Here is a 15,957-nt window from a genome sequence, read left to right as displayed (position 1 = left end):
AGTCCGACAAGCATTACTTAATCTCCGAATATAGAGTAATGACTTCACCTGGTCTACTAGAGGGCGCCAAATGCTGATGTGAAGTGTGTCAGTACTCTCAGTTCTGCAATTGCTCAGTACTTCCGTCTCGCTTTGATTTACTTTCAAACCATATTCATTACTCTGTAGACTATTCACTACATTCAACATACACGCATCAAAAAAAGTTTTGCATCGCCTCGGTTCCGAGAGTTCCGGCAACTGTACAGAATATTGGAATGCAGTAGCACATCCTCGTGCGTTGAAACATGCTTGTATTCGTCGTGGCATACTATTCACAAGTTCATCAAGGCACTGTCGGTCCAGATTGTCCCACTCCTCAACGGTGATACGGCGTAGATCCCTCAGAGTGGTTGGTGGGTCACGTCGTCCATAAACAGCCCATTCAGTCTATCCCAGCCATGTTCGACAGATTCATGTCTGGAGAACGTTCTGGCCACTCCAGTTGAGCGATGTCGTTATCCTGAAGGAAATCATTCACAAGACGTACACGATGAGGGCGTGAATTGTCATCCATGAAGACGAATGCCTCACCAATATGCTGCCGATATGGTTGCACTATCGGCCGGAAGAGGGCATTCATGTATCGTACAGCCGTTACGGCGCCTTCTATGACCACCAGAGGCGTACGTCGGCCCGATGTAATGCTACCTCAAAACAGCAGGGAGCCTCCACCTTGCTGCACTCACTGAACAGTGTGCCTAAGGCGTTCAGCCTGACAGCGTTGCCTCCAAACACGACGATTCTCTGGTTGAAGGCACACGCGACACTCACCGGCGAAGAGGACATAATGCCAATCCTGAGCGGTCCGTTCGGCATGTTTTTGGACCAGTCTGTACCGCGCTGCATGGTGTCGTGGTTGCAAAGATGGACCCTGCCATGGACGTCGGGAGTGAAGTTGCGCATCATGCAGCCTATTGCGCACAGTTTCTGTCGTAACACGACGTCTTGTGGCTGGACGAAAAGCATTATTCAACTTGATGGCGTTACTGTAAGGGTTCCTCCGAGACATAATCCGTAGGTAGCGGTCATCCACTGCAGTAGTAGCCCTTGGGCGGCCTGAGCGAGGCACGTCATCGCCTGTTCCTGTTTCTCTGTATCTCTTCCATCTCCGAAAAATATCGCTTTGGTTCACTCTGAGACGGTTGGACACTTTCCTTGTTGAGAGCCCTTCCTGGCACAAAGAAACAATGCGGACGCGATCGAACCGCCGTATTGACCGTCTAGGCATGGTTGAACTGCAGATAAGAGCCGTGTACCTCCTCCCTGGTGGGATGACTGAAACATATCGGCTGTCGGACCCCCTACGTCTAGTAGGTGCTGCTCATGCATGGTTATTTATATCTTTGGGCGGGTTTAGTGACATCTTTGAACAGTGAAAGGGACTGTGTCTGTGATAGAATATCCACAGTCAATGTCTATCTTCAGGAGTTCTGGAAACCTGGTAATGCAAAACCTTTTTTTCATGTGTGTATATTCGTTACTTTTAGAGAGGACGGCGGATCTTACCACTGACATCCTTTCACACAGACGTTTACCAATCCTCTGAAAGTTTTCCTCTATATTCTTTATTGCTTCTTTCATATACAGGGTTAATGGCATATGTTAAAGACTGCATCTCTACGTAGTGCCCTCTTCAAGCCGTTACGCTACCGCTTGATCTTCCGTTCATATTTTTGTCTCTTGAATCCTGTACGTATTACCCGCATTTTACTACAGAGTGTACCTATTTTTCTGCGGATCACTTTACATTTTTCCTACGTCGATAAATCCTAAACATTAAGTCAGAACTGCCTCTCTGGTGTCTTTACGTTTCCTGTGGTCAAAATGATTACCACTTAGCTGATCTTCAGTTTCGTTTCCCATCCTTCTGTCTATTATTATAGTCAGTAAATTGGGTACAGGAATTTTCACGGAGATCTGGCGGTAGTTCTTTCATTTATCTTTACTTTCTTCAGTACTGAGTCACTCAAATTGTTCCTGAAGTCCGACAGTCTGATAGATTTTCTTTCTATCTTGTTTGATAACAAGTCTTCCAAAGCTCTCTCACACTATATTCTTCCTTACATACTTTCTACGAGGGTCAGACAAAAAGTAACGTCTGCTACTTTTTCCCGCTAAATAAAGATTGTTAAGTGAAAAATTTGATTTTGGTGCTATTGTGGAACGCTTTTTCTATAATCCACTGCAGTGGTACTTTCTTCGTCAACAGACGCCAGTACTGCAGTCACTTGGAAAGTGGCCGACATCGATGTTCGTATTGGACATTGTTCTGCAACAGAATTTTTGAATGCAGAAGGTGAAACGCCTATTAGAATTCATGGAAGACTGAAAAACGTGTACGGTGATGCCGCAGTGGATATCAGCACTATAAGACGATGGGTTTGTTGCTGTAACGAAAGTGAAGGACAAGTACAGCAGACTGACGAAACGCGGAGCGGCAGGCCGATGACTGAAGGGACTTCATTCAACGTACAGCGAGCCGATGATATCATTCGTAGTAAACGCCGGGTGACTGCAGATGATTTGTATCGCATTACCTCCCCCAGTAAAGACAGTGGGAAACTCATTGGATTTACATGCTTGGTATCCAGTCTGCACAGACTGGATACCAAGCATGTAAATCGAACTGAATAAAGAGACAAGAAAGACAATTGCCTCCCAACTCTTACATCGCTTCCGTTTGTATCGAGAGGAAAAAAGAGTCACCGGAGACGAAACATTGGTTCATTTTTTGGAACTACTCGTAGAATCAAAGAGGCAGTCAGCGGAATGGCATCACAGAAACTCAGCGAAGAAGAAAAAGTTGAAAACAGTGCGACCGCCAGGAAACCTTATGACTACAGTATTATGGGATGCACAAGGTGTGATTATAGTTGATTTTTAGGAGCAGGGATCCACAATAAAATCTTCCCAATACGTCAGAACTCTCAAACAGCTTAAAGCAAATTTTCGGAGAGTTCGCCCAGTAAAGGCTGGGTGGATATTCTTCTTTTGCATGACAATGTAAAACAGCGTGTAAATTGTCATAGCATTGAAGAGATTGTGATAGTTGTATGGGAAGTCTTGCCTCATACTCCATACAGCCATGAGCTGCCATCTGTTAGAGTCGTTAAAGAAGCTCATCGTGGCATTCACTTTGAAGGTCAGGAGGCCGTGAACACATCCGTGCATCAGTGGCTTCTGAAGCAGGGATGCGCATTTTACCACAATAGAATACATGGCATTGTCGACAGATAGATCACAACCGTGCAAAAGGACGGAGATTTTATTGAAAAGTCACCTATTGATCATCGGTGTTGTGGTTTACAATCTAGACAGTTGCATTAGAAATTCAGGTCAAAAAATTTAAAAAAAATTGGAGATCATTAATTTTTGACTGGCATAAAACATCTACTTAAAAATAATATGAGTAATATCAAAAAACAATCCAAGTAATTTTAAAACTCTACATACTACCCTTTGGCTACTTGGCACAGAGATATATGTTCATTAGGAATCGAGAAGGTACATTCTACTGGTCTACTCTGCTATAATACATTGCTGCATAACAAATTTTGTAATTTGTAATTCTAGACTGCACTATACTATCCATCACTCAGCACACGGCACTGCAGTACGCTACTGCTGTACTTGGTATCAAAAGAAACGATAATTCGTTTGTCTGGAGAGTTATTCCCTGGCGCACTGAGGTACAACTCGGGACTCACAAGGGCTGTGGTGTAATGCCACCCAAGCTGAAGACATTGGGAAATGGGTGTTAGGATCTCAGATAATCCTTCCTGATCGTCATCGCTCATCTCGTGGCTTCTTCCGGAAGGTTATTGTAGGTAGATGTTCTGCCGTGGTATGTGTCCTTGTCATGACGTACGACCTCTTCCTGGTTGTGTCTCGGCCATGTCATTTTGCATTTTATAAGCTGATATGAATTTTCTGGAAAATTCTGTCGTAGTGCACCACTGGTTGTAGAACAGTAGACAAGTTGTCTCTCGTCCACGTAGGCTTGCAATCAGAAGCTGATACGGACTTCCTACAACATTCTTTTTCCTCCCGCGCCACTGGTCTGGGGAGAACAGACAGCTGGTGAATGAGGCCGCACTGTGTTCAGCTATGAAACGCGAGAGTGCACTACCACGGACGACCATTGTCGGCGCGTACAGCGACGGCCTAAGTCCCACTCTTGACATGGTTTGGAGAGATGCAGCAGTGTCTCTCTTGGCGTCATAGTATTGGAAGCCTTGGAAGCCGTCAGGTATGACTTCACGTCACGGCAGCTAGTGATGATCCCTGATGAAACAATGGTACGTCATGAACGCCCTGATTTCTCTTGTTATATCTCACGCGACGGTGTAGTGGTGCCATTTCTCAACTGGACCCTGTTCGTACACACATGGTGAGTTTCTGTAAGACTGCCTGTGTGATGTTGATGTACTCCTGTGCCCAAGAACATCCTCCACAGAACACGTGTGAGGCAAGCTACGTCAAATCCCACCCGGTGCCAATATCCTAGCTATCGAGGTCGAAATTAAGTGTGACAGTGAAGTCATCTGGTCGCCTATAACAGGTGTAGGTGAAAATAAGTTAATTTTTGGATGCTTTTACTGGCCACGCGATTTCGCCGTGACAGTCCAAGAGTCATTCAAAGAAAGTATACGGTCAATAGCGCTTAAATACCCAGATCATGCAATACTACGCTCATGCTCAGAAATTAAGGATAATTGCAGAATATGGTGCCACACAACGTGGCACTACACACAACTAGCGCTAATAGCATAGGGACATAGGGAACACACACGACACAGATCTGTACGTCCACGGTATTGGTGATAAGTTGAGAAAACCGTCCCGAACAATATGGGGTATGATCGCCATCCACACGTACACCGGCCGCACAGCAGGTTGGCATACTCTGGATCAGGTGGTCGAGCAGCTACTGGGGTATAGCCTCCCATTCATGCATCAGTGTCTGTCTGAGCTCCTGAAGTGTCTTAGGGGTTTGAAGACGTACAGCGATACGTCGACCGAGAGCACCCCAGACCTGCTCGATGGGGTTTAGGTCTGGAGAACAGGCAGGCCGCTCCATTCGCCTGATATCTTCTGTTTCAAGGTACTCCTCCACGATGGCAGCTCGGTGGGACCGTGTGTTATCATCCATCAGGAGGAAGGTGTGATCCACTGCATCCCTGAAAAGGCGGACATACTGGTGCAAAATGACGACCCGATACACATGACCTGTTGCAGTTCCTCTGTCAAAGACATGCAGGGGTGTACGTGCACCAATCATAATCCCACCCCACACCAACAAACCACGACCTCCATACAGGTCCGTTTCAAGGACATTAAGGGGTTGGGATCTGGTTCCTGGTTCAAGCCAAATGAAAATCCTGACGCAGTCACTGTTCTGGCTATACCTGGACTCGTCCGTGAACATAACCTGGGATCACTGTTCCAATGACCATGTACTGTGTTCTTGACTCCAGGCTTTACGGGCTCTCCTGTGACCAGGGGTCAGTGGAATGCACCTTGCCGGTCTCCAGACGAATAAACCATGTCTCTTCAGTCGTCTGTAGACTGTGTGTCTGGTGACAACTGTTCCAGTGGCTGCAGTGAGGTCGCGAGCAAAGGCTACCTGCAGTATTCCGTGGCCGTCTGCGGGTACTGATAGTGAGATATCGGTCTTCTTGTGGTATTGTACATTGTGGACGTCCCGTAGTATAGTGCCTGGACACGTTTCCTCTCTGATAGAATCGTTGGCATAATCTTGAGATAACACTTTGTGGTACACGGGGGGCCCGTGCTACGACCTGCTGTCTCTGACCAGCCTCCAGTCGCCTAAATATTCTACTTCTCGTAACGTCATCAATATGTTTGAGCCATTTTCAACACACAGTCACCATTAGCACGTCTGAAAAGGTCTGCACACTTACTCGCTGCACCGTACCCTGACCTGCACCAACACACCTGTGCGTATGTGGACTGCTGCCAGCGTCACCGTGCGACGACCGCAGGTCAAATGCACCACATGGTCATACCCCGAGATGATTTAAACCCGCAAATCGCCCACCAGAGCGTTGTTTCACCATGTATCAGCGTTATCCTTAATTTATGAGCATGAGTGTAGTTGGAGGCGACTTTAACCTGCCGATTATAGACTGGGATGTTTATGGATTCATTGCGGGGTTACAGAAAGGCAGTCATGCGAAACACTTTTGAACACGTTTTTTGGAAACTGTCTTTATCAGCTAACTCGGAAACCCACAGGCAATGGAAATTTCTTAGACCCTGTACCTACAAATACGCCGGCCCTTCTAGGCAATGTTAGTATAAAAACGGGGATTAGCGATCATCATGACATTACAACAACTGTGATTACGAAAGTTAATAAATCAATCAAGAAGGTTAGAGGAGTGTTTCTGCCAGTAGAGCAGGTAAGCAGTTGTTAACATCTAAGTTAGACAGTGAAGTGGCATCAGTTAGTTCCAGTAAGACGGATGTAGAGGAATTATGGGCAAAGTTTAAGCAGATTGTAGATTGTGGTCTGGAGAGTTACGTGCCTAGTAAGTGGACAGAGAATGGAAAGGACCCACCACGGTTTAATACCGAAATTCGACGGTTGATGAGGAAGCACAGGCTGTTGCACTCTAGGCTCAAAAGCGGAAGCACAAATGACGACGAGCAAAGGTTAGTAGAGATTAGAGAGTCTGCCGTCTGTGCAAATATCGATGCGCGGTGCATGCAACTACTACCACCGTCACAGAGAACCCGAGACAATTCTGATCGTATGTAAAATTGCTAAGCGGGTCTAAGGCTTCCATTCAGTCCCTTGTCTGCCGGTTTGGTATGGCAGTTGAAGATAGCAAAACGAAAGCTGATGTTCTATATACTACACGTTCAAGAAATCGTTCACAGAGGAGAACCATACAAACATACCGTCATTTGACCATCTGATAGACTCCCGCATGAACGATATAGAAATAAGTATACCTGGAGTAGAGAAACAACAGGTCCGGATGGAATCCCAGTTCGATTTTACAAATAGTACTCGCCCCTTACCTGGTTTGCATTTATCGTGAATCTCTCTCATAGCGCAAAGTCCCAAGCGACTGGAAAAAACCGCAGGTGACGCCAGTATGTAAGAAAGGTAAAAGAACGGACGCGCACAATTACAGACCAATATCCCAAACTTCTGTTTGCTGCAGAATCCTTGAATATATTCTCAATGTGAATATAATAAACTTTCTTGAGACTGAGAAGCTTATGTTTACGAATCAGCATGGTTTTAGAAAGTATCGCTCGTGCGAAACTCAGCTTGCACTTTGCTCATACGATATACTGAGAACCACGCATGAAGGGCAACAGGCAGATTCCATATTTCTATATTTCCGGCAAGCATTCCACGCGGTGCCCCCTTGCAGGTTGTTAACGAAGGTACGAGCATATGAAATAAGTTCGCAGATATGTGAGTTTCACGAAGACTTCTTAAAATAATAGAACCCATTATGTTGTCCTCGACGGCAAATATTCATCAGAGACAAGGGTATCGTCAGGAGTGCCCCAGGGAAGTGTGATAGGACCGATGTTGTTCTCTGTCTACATAAATGATTTGGCTGACAGGGTGGGCAGCAATCTGCGGTTGTTCGCTGATGACGGCGTGGTGTACGGTAACGTGTCGAAGTTGAGTGGCTGTAGTAAGACACAAGAGGACTTAGACAAAATTTCCACTTAGCGTCATAAATGGCAGCTAACCCTAAATGTGGAGAAATGTAAGTTAATGCGGATGTATGGGAAGAACAAACCTGTATTGTTCGGATACAATTTTACTAGTGTCCTGCCTGACACAGTCAAGTCGTTTAAATATCTGGGCGTAACGTTGCAGAGCGGTATGACGTGAAACGAGCAGGTTCAAGTGTGGTAGGGAAGGTGAATGGTCGACTTCGGTTTATTGGGAGTATTTTGGGAAAGAGTGGTTCACTTGTAAAGGAGACCTCATATACGATGCTGGTGTGACCAATGCTTGAGTACTGCTCAAGTGTTTGGGACCCGTACCAGGTGAGATTGAAGGAAGACATCGAAGCAATTAAGAGGCGGGCTGCTAGATTTGTTACCGGGAGGTTCGAACAGCAAGTAAGTGTTACGGAGATGGTTCGGGAACTCAAATGGGAATCCCTGGAGGGAAGGCGACGTTCTTTTCGAGAAACACTACTGAGAAAATTTAGAGAACCGGCATTTGAAACTGACTGCCAAACGATTCTACTGCTGTCAACATACATCGCGCATAAGGACCACAAAGATAAGATAAGAGAAATTAGGGCTCATGCGGTGGCGTACAGACAATCTTTTATCCCTCGCCCTTTTTGTAATTGGAACGGGAAGGAAATAAGTAGTTGTATTCGTACAGGGTACCTTCCGTTACGCACTGTATGGTGGGTTGCGGAGTATGTAGATGTAGATACTGATAAGTGTCCTCATATTGCCAAGTTATTTGTAAATTTGTCTCGATTAAGAAATCACTGCAATAGCGTCACATATCCTCTCTACCCGTCAAGTTTCGTTTCCGTCTCCCGTTACGGATGCTTCACCTTTTACGTCAGGCTGTGTATCTCGTCCCGACGGAAGATAGTTTACGATATGCAGAGCACAATTTTTAGATGTAATCTGTGATACAGGCGACAAGCTACAGAGAGGAAAAATGGCGGTGCATTTTGCGGGAGCGCATTGAGTGCGCCCGTGCTCCGTCAGCTGCGAGTCCCCACGCTGACACGCCGGCGAGGGAAGCGGCGCAGCTGTCGTGTGGTCTGCAAGCCCCGCGTCGATATCTCCGCGGCTCTCCTACCTATCCGCGGCACACACGCAGAGTTCTGGGGTACACTCCTACCAGGACCGCCTGCTAAATTTTTATAAACTTCCGCTATTGAGATTTCAAGTATCTGTTGTTTTACACTGAAGATCCAAAGAAATTGGTACACCTGCCTAATACCGGGAAGAGCCCCCGAGAGCACAGAGAAGTGCTGTAATGCAACATGACATGGACTCGACTAGTGTCTGAAGTAGGGCTGGAGGGAACTGACACCATTAATCATCTAGGTTCAAATGGTTCAAGTGGCTCTGAGCACTATGGGACTTAACATCTATGGTCATCAGTCCCCTACAGCTTATAACTACTTAAACCTAACTAACCTAAGGACAGCACACAACACCCAATCATCACGAGGCAGAGAAAATCCCTGACCCCGCCGGGAATCGAACCCGGGAACCCGGGCGTGGGAAGCGAGAACGCTACCGCACGACCACGATCTGCGGACTAATCATGTAGGGCTGTCCATAAATCCGTAACAGTACGAGGGGGTAGAGATCTCTTCTGAACAGCAAGTTGCAAGGCATCCCAGATATGCTCAATAACGTTAATGTTTGGTGAGTTGGGTGGCCAGTGGAAGTGTTTAAACTCGGAAGAGTGTTCTTGGAGCCACTCTGTAGCAATTACCAGTGGAAGTGTTTAAACTCAGAAGAGTGTTCTTGGAGCCACTCTGTAGCAATTATGGACGTATGGGATGCCGCAATGTCCTACTGGAAGTGCCCAAGTCCTTCGAAATACACAATCGACATGAATGAATGCAGGTGATCAGACAGGACGCTTACGTACGTGTCACCAGTCAGAGTCGAATCTATACGTATCAGGGATCCCGCGTCACTCCAACTGCATACAGCCCACCACATAACAGAGCCTCCACCAGCTTGAACAGTCCCCTGCTGACATGCAGGGTTCGGGAATTCATGAGGTTCTCTCCATACCCGTACACGTCCTTCCCCTAAATACAATTTGTAACGAGACTCGTCCGACCAGGCAACGTGTTTGCCGTCATCAGCAGTCCAAAGTCGATGTGATCGGGCCCAGCAGACGCGTAAAGCTTTGTGCCGTGCAGTCATCAAGGGTACACGAGTGGGCCTTCGTCTCTGAAAGCCCATATCTTTGATGTTCCGTTGAATGGTTCGCACGCTGACACTTGTTGATAGCCCAGCATTGAAATCTGCAGCAATTTGTGGAAGGGTCGCACTTCTGTCACGCTGAACGATTCTCTTCAGTAGTCGTTGATCCCGTTTTTACAGGATCTTTCTCCGGCCGCAGCGATGTCGGAGATTCAGTGTTTTACAGGTTGCGTGACATTCACTGTATATTCGTGAAATGGTCGTACGGGAAAATCCCCACTTCATCGCTAACTTGGAGATGCTGTGTCCCATAGCTCGTGCGCCGGCTATAAGACTACGATTGCCGTTGTAGCAGCAATAGGCGATCTGACAACTGCCCCAGACACTACGTGTCATATACAGGCATTACGCCGGCCGCGGTGGTCGAGCGGTTCTGGGCTCTGCAGTCCAGAATCGCGGGACTGCTACGGTCGCAGGTTCGAATCCTGCCTCGGGCATGGATGTGTGTGATGTCCTTAGGTTGGTTAGGTTTAAGTAGTTCTAAGTTCTAGGGTACTGATGACCTAATATGTTAAGTCCCATAGTGCTCAGAGCCATTTGAACCATTTTTGAACAGGCATTGCCGACCGCAGCGCCGTATTCCGCCTCTTTACATGTATCTGTATTTTAATACACATGCCTACACGATTTTCTTTGGCTCTTCAGTGTGTAATAATTTCTTCGTTGCTTTCTTTCTCTTTTTTTAAAAAAAAAATGGTTGAAATGGCTCTGAGCACTATAGGACTTAACATCTGAGGTCATCAGTCCCCTAGAACTTAGAACTACTTAAAGCTAACTAACCTAAGGACGTCACACACATCCATGTCCGAGGAAGGATTCGAACCTGCGACCGTAGCAGCAGCGCGGTTCCGGACTGAAGCGCCTAGAACCGCTCGGCCACTCTGGCCGGCTTTCTTTCTTTTATTTTAGAACCGTAGACACATGAGCATTACGTCCCAATTATGCTGTCAACAAGACTACAAGTATTGCACTATTGCACGCTATTAATGGTCATATGAAGAAAAAAATTCCTGCAATGTTCCCTTGTCGTCAGCCCAAATTAAGAAGGTAGCATCAACGCAACGATAAACACAGGACGGAAAATGGACAGCAGGACTCTATCTAAATCATATGTCTAATTTGTAACTTATTTTTGGAATGGTGGTCCATTTTCTATACATCAAGAACACTGTGAATGTTGGAACGGGAACCAAAACCTTAAAAGCGGGAGCGACCAGTCGGTCCGGGTCATTCTGTGTCGATCAGTTGGTCTGTGAGAATCGGTCTGGAGGCAACGTCATTGGTGAGCTAAGAGTGCGGTTTCATCCTTGTAAAACTGATACATTTTAGGTCACATGCAACAACGCTAATGCTTTAACACTCGTTTGTACTTTGAAAAATTACGAGCCAATTGCAACTAACTGAGAGTTGGCTGGAACATGTTGCAGATGCTAGACAATGTGCAGCTTTGGACTTTAAGTTGTTTCATTGCATCTTGGAGTTAATACTAGATGGATTGCGGAAATGTACTAATGATTTCTCGAGTTTTATTGTTGACTGCGGTAGTGCACTGATGTGCTTATGACATGGCGAATACCTTGTGTTTAGTTTAACAGTTTGGAACTCTGTTTTTTGGAGGACGAGTTATAGTTAACCAGAATGCGGGAGATCTGCTAACATTCTAATGACGCATTTATGCAAGATTAACTGCACTTGAGGATTATTATCATTTTTCTTCGTGTATAAATGAATCATTGTAGGACCACCTCTCTTAAAAATTTCTCTATCTGACTGACTGAATATACCATTTTATTCAACTTGAACATTTTGACGTAGTCTACAACAGTTATTTAGTAGAATACAATCCTTTGGTTTTTGTTATTATCCTTCGCTTTTTATTATTGTTACTATTATTTACTATAAATTGTTTTTATTTCAAATATTGCATGATATGTCTTAGTACCAATATATGATATATAGACCTCTAAGTGTGAGGCATTCCATCAGATAATGCTAACAATCTCCATCAAAAATTGAGGCGTTACTTTCGTTTTGCCTCAGGTTACAGTAGGAAGTAATTATGTTTTCTATATCGAGATATAAGTTTTTCTTTGATTGCTAGCAGCTTCAATACTTCGCTGGGTGAAAGGAATATTTAACGTATTTGTTTATTTCTTTTAATCATTTGACAAAGAGGTCACACACCGTTTATATGTATACTCCTTGTTCAATCCTGTAGGAGTGTGCATGGGTATGAATGGAAGTCAAATGTAGCGGGAGCATGGACCAAAGGGAACAGTTTAAGGGAATAGCTGTCATTGCCAACATTACAAGAATGACGGCAGGTAGGCCAGAGCAGCAAGCAAAGATGAAAACAAGCACGAGGGTAGGTTACAAAGTTGGTGCGGGGGTGAGTCTCCCCACCACCGTGTTTGAATAGGAACGTTGGTCGGATTTTGGCGCGTGGAGAGCACTGTGGGGCGAGCCATGAGACGGACCGGACGCTGGAACACAGTAGATCGTAGATATGGTGAGATAGAAATTAGGTAATATGGCTAAATATTCAGGACAGGGTATGCTCATAGCACGCATTCAACATACCTTCATCGGTACAGGTTACGGTTTTAATTTATTTGCAATAGTTTTCTCTGAAATGTGTTTGTGAAATTTTGCTTTGTGGTAGTGAACATGCAACAGGAACCATCAGTTCATGTAGTTATTTCCCGAGTTATAAGCTTCACTTTTAGCTCAATAAGTGCACATTACGTATCGGATGGTAGATCGAGAAATTTCTGTCGCGAAATTTAATTATTTTTGGTACTTTCTTTGTGACTTCAGTTCGCACTTCATTTTGGCGCCAATAGTACATCATTTTTGCCTAGAATCTTTTCTTTGATAGAGGTTTTCTACCTTCAGCAGTGGCCTACCTTAAATTTCTAGTAGTGTAATTCATGCAAGATGATACTTGAGTCTTAAGGAATGAATGACAATTATCCCGCTAAACACGGTGCGGCCCACTAATGTATTTTTTGTGTAATGAGACCATGATGAAATTATTCGTGTAGTGTTTTTGTTTTGTCATTGTCCTACCCATGAGAGGTTTAACGCTCATTCAGACATAAGTTTTGTAACTAAAGAAAAATTCTAATGTGTCGTCTTCTAAAATATTTTTATTAGAGTAGAAAATAAATGTATTAAATGAGAGTCAGCATTTCAAATAAGCAATATTCCCCCAGTCACCTGATACATGAAATGTATAGGATGTATCTTATTCAGTTCAATTAAACCTGGTAAGCCTTTTCAGTTCGATCTTCTAAAGTCAATGAAAGATAGAAAAAAATCTGCAATTTGAATTTAGATAGACTACCAGCTGCTATAGTGACGGCTTTGAGTTCAACCACCCCCATAACGTGTTATCTTAGAGAAACTCGCACCAGTTTCCGTTGCGCACATTTCTAAAATAATTAATTTGTTTACCAAGTTAATCAAATAAGGGTCACAATATAGACACCATTTCTTATGGGCCTGGTATATCAGCAGCCAGGACGCAAAGTCGAGTATAATTCTCTAAGGTAACGCGAGGAGATGGTCACACAGGTTCAATATAAATTAAAAATATATAAAGAACCAGCGTCCAGCCAACGAGCAGACCTATAGCAGTATAAGTTTCTTAAGCTTACTGCAATGTACTTAGAGTTTCGCACCAGACCAGTTTCGATTTTCTTTTAAAGCATCTTCTGTGATTATTCTGGAAATCGGATACGTATGTTTGTACCTTTTTAGTTTAAATTAAAGACAGCATTTCCATTTACAAAGTAAAGTGCATACCAACTTTATGAACAAGTTCTTAGTGCAGCCTAAAACGTATGTGTGACCTATAAAACTACCGATTATGTTTGAGTGTAGGTTGTGAGTCGCACTGTGGCAGTGGGGCACACAGGTGGCTCGCCTCCTCGCATCTAACTATAAGTCCGCCCCGCTCGTCTGGTAGTGCAGCGCCCGGCCGTGTGGTGGAGCACGCTCTGGCGCCTGACTGTGTTGTGTTTGGCCGCGGGCAGTGTGTGTGAGCGCGTGTGCGTTCCTCATTACGCGGCTGGCTGCCGCCGCCGTACTTTGTGGGCGCGCTGCGGCCCCTCCTCTAAATTGTGTTTACGCGGGAGTCCCCTTCCGCTCAAGAAGAGGCAGATTGTTTCGTATTGACTGGAAATTGGCTGTCTTCCCTTCTGGGCCGCGACTGCGGCGCTCTGTAATTTAGCGCTGCGGCCTTCTGGTCGACCCTTGAGAAGTGAACCGAGAACAAACCGAAAGTCTCTCCGAGTTTCACTGCCTCTTTCACTGCCCTGCGTTTTCATTTATGGATGCTGCAGTCTTTATTTCATACAGTTTTACACCATCCTCTCGGTTGCCGGCTGAGCGAATTTTCTGTCCCTTTGCTACTGCGAACATATAGGAATAATTCAGAAACAGATCCATCTTGAAAAGATGTCCGTAGCAGCCTGAGAATAAGCAGTGACGAGAGGAATGTTCGACCTCTGAATCAGTTCAAAAGCTCTGAAAACGTCTTTTATCATTGATAAAGGAGAACAACGTTACACATCATCTTTTCAACATCATGAGCTAACTCATCCTCATAGCACGACAATATGTGCGAAACAAAGGAAGCTATCTTTGTGATACCATTTTGAAAAAAAAAAAAATATTATTACTTACAAGGGTCCGGCCCCTGTGGCCGAGCGGTTCTAGGCACTTCAGTCTGGAACCGCTACGGTCACAGGCACGAGTCCTGCCTTGGGCATGGATGTGTGTGATGTCCGTAGGTTAGTTAGGTTTAAGTAGTTCTAAGTTCTAGGGGATTGATGACCTCAGATGTTAAGTCCCACAGTGCTCAGAGCCATTTGAACCATCTGAACTTTGAAGGTTACCTAGTAATTTCCACTTTTGTATGTCACGTCAAAATTGTTTGAATCTACATTTCGTGTGAATTTTATTATCTTTCCGTCTGACTGCGTCATCCACAGTTAAAATGTTGTCGATTGCTTGTTCCGCTGTACATTAATACATGACTCCCTCTCACCGATACTAACTGTTTCTTTTGCGTGAAATATTGATAGTGTATGGACGATAAGTGAAGAAGAATTTTACTTGCAAGGAACAAGAGTGTGGTCCTCTGGGGTAAGCACAGAAAATGTGAGCCACTGATAATATTTTACTAGTCTCGCAATTATAAAACTTCAGACAAGCTACGGTGGAACTCTACTCAAGCTCTTGTAGTATTCGTTATTAAGAAGAAGATATAATTTTATTCGTGGTTCCAAAAGAGTTATAAAATTTTAATGAAACATTTTAAAAGTTTTGATAATTTGTCATGAAATGTTTTCTGCAATTACCACAGCCAAATGAGCAAAGTCTAACAAACAAGCAAAGATTTACGGTTTTGACCAAATAAGATTACGACGAAAAGCGCTCAGTCCAAGAGTTTAATACAAATGACCTCTAAGTAATCTTACACATTAAAATGTACTGAAAGATGTAGTAACAAAAACAATAATTAGACTCATTTTAGATTCAGAGCGATACCTCAAATTATATTCCTGACAAGGGTCACCTCTTAGCAAGACAGGAAAACAGAAGAATGGCCTAAGGAAATTTAGAGTGCAAGTTGCGAACAGAGCAACAGCTGATCGGCCTTGTGCAAGAGCAAGACTGTATTGTCCAAGCTTCACTTGCTCAGCAAAAAGTCTTCCACAATCAACTCCGCAGTCGGTGACACATGACAGCATTGCTTAAGTATGTTTGCTGATTCACCACAGGAGAAATATGCACCGGCTGGACTGATAATCATAAAATTTTGCAACTTAGGATGGTTGTTTCTTGCCAAATCGCTGAACCGTCGCCTTTAGCCTGGGGCTACGCTCCTCTCTGCTGGCAGCTGTTCCGTGTGCTTCCTGATGGCTC

The sequence above is a fragment of the Schistocerca piceifrons genome, chromosome 4, assembly GCF_021461385.2.
Source record: "Schistocerca piceifrons isolate TAMUIC-IGC-003096 chromosome 4, iqSchPice1.1, whole genome shotgun sequence".
Lineage (NCBI taxonomy): Eukaryota > Metazoa > Arthropoda > Insecta > Orthoptera > Acrididae > Schistocerca > Schistocerca piceifrons.
This window is presented reverse-complemented; position numbering follows the sequence as displayed.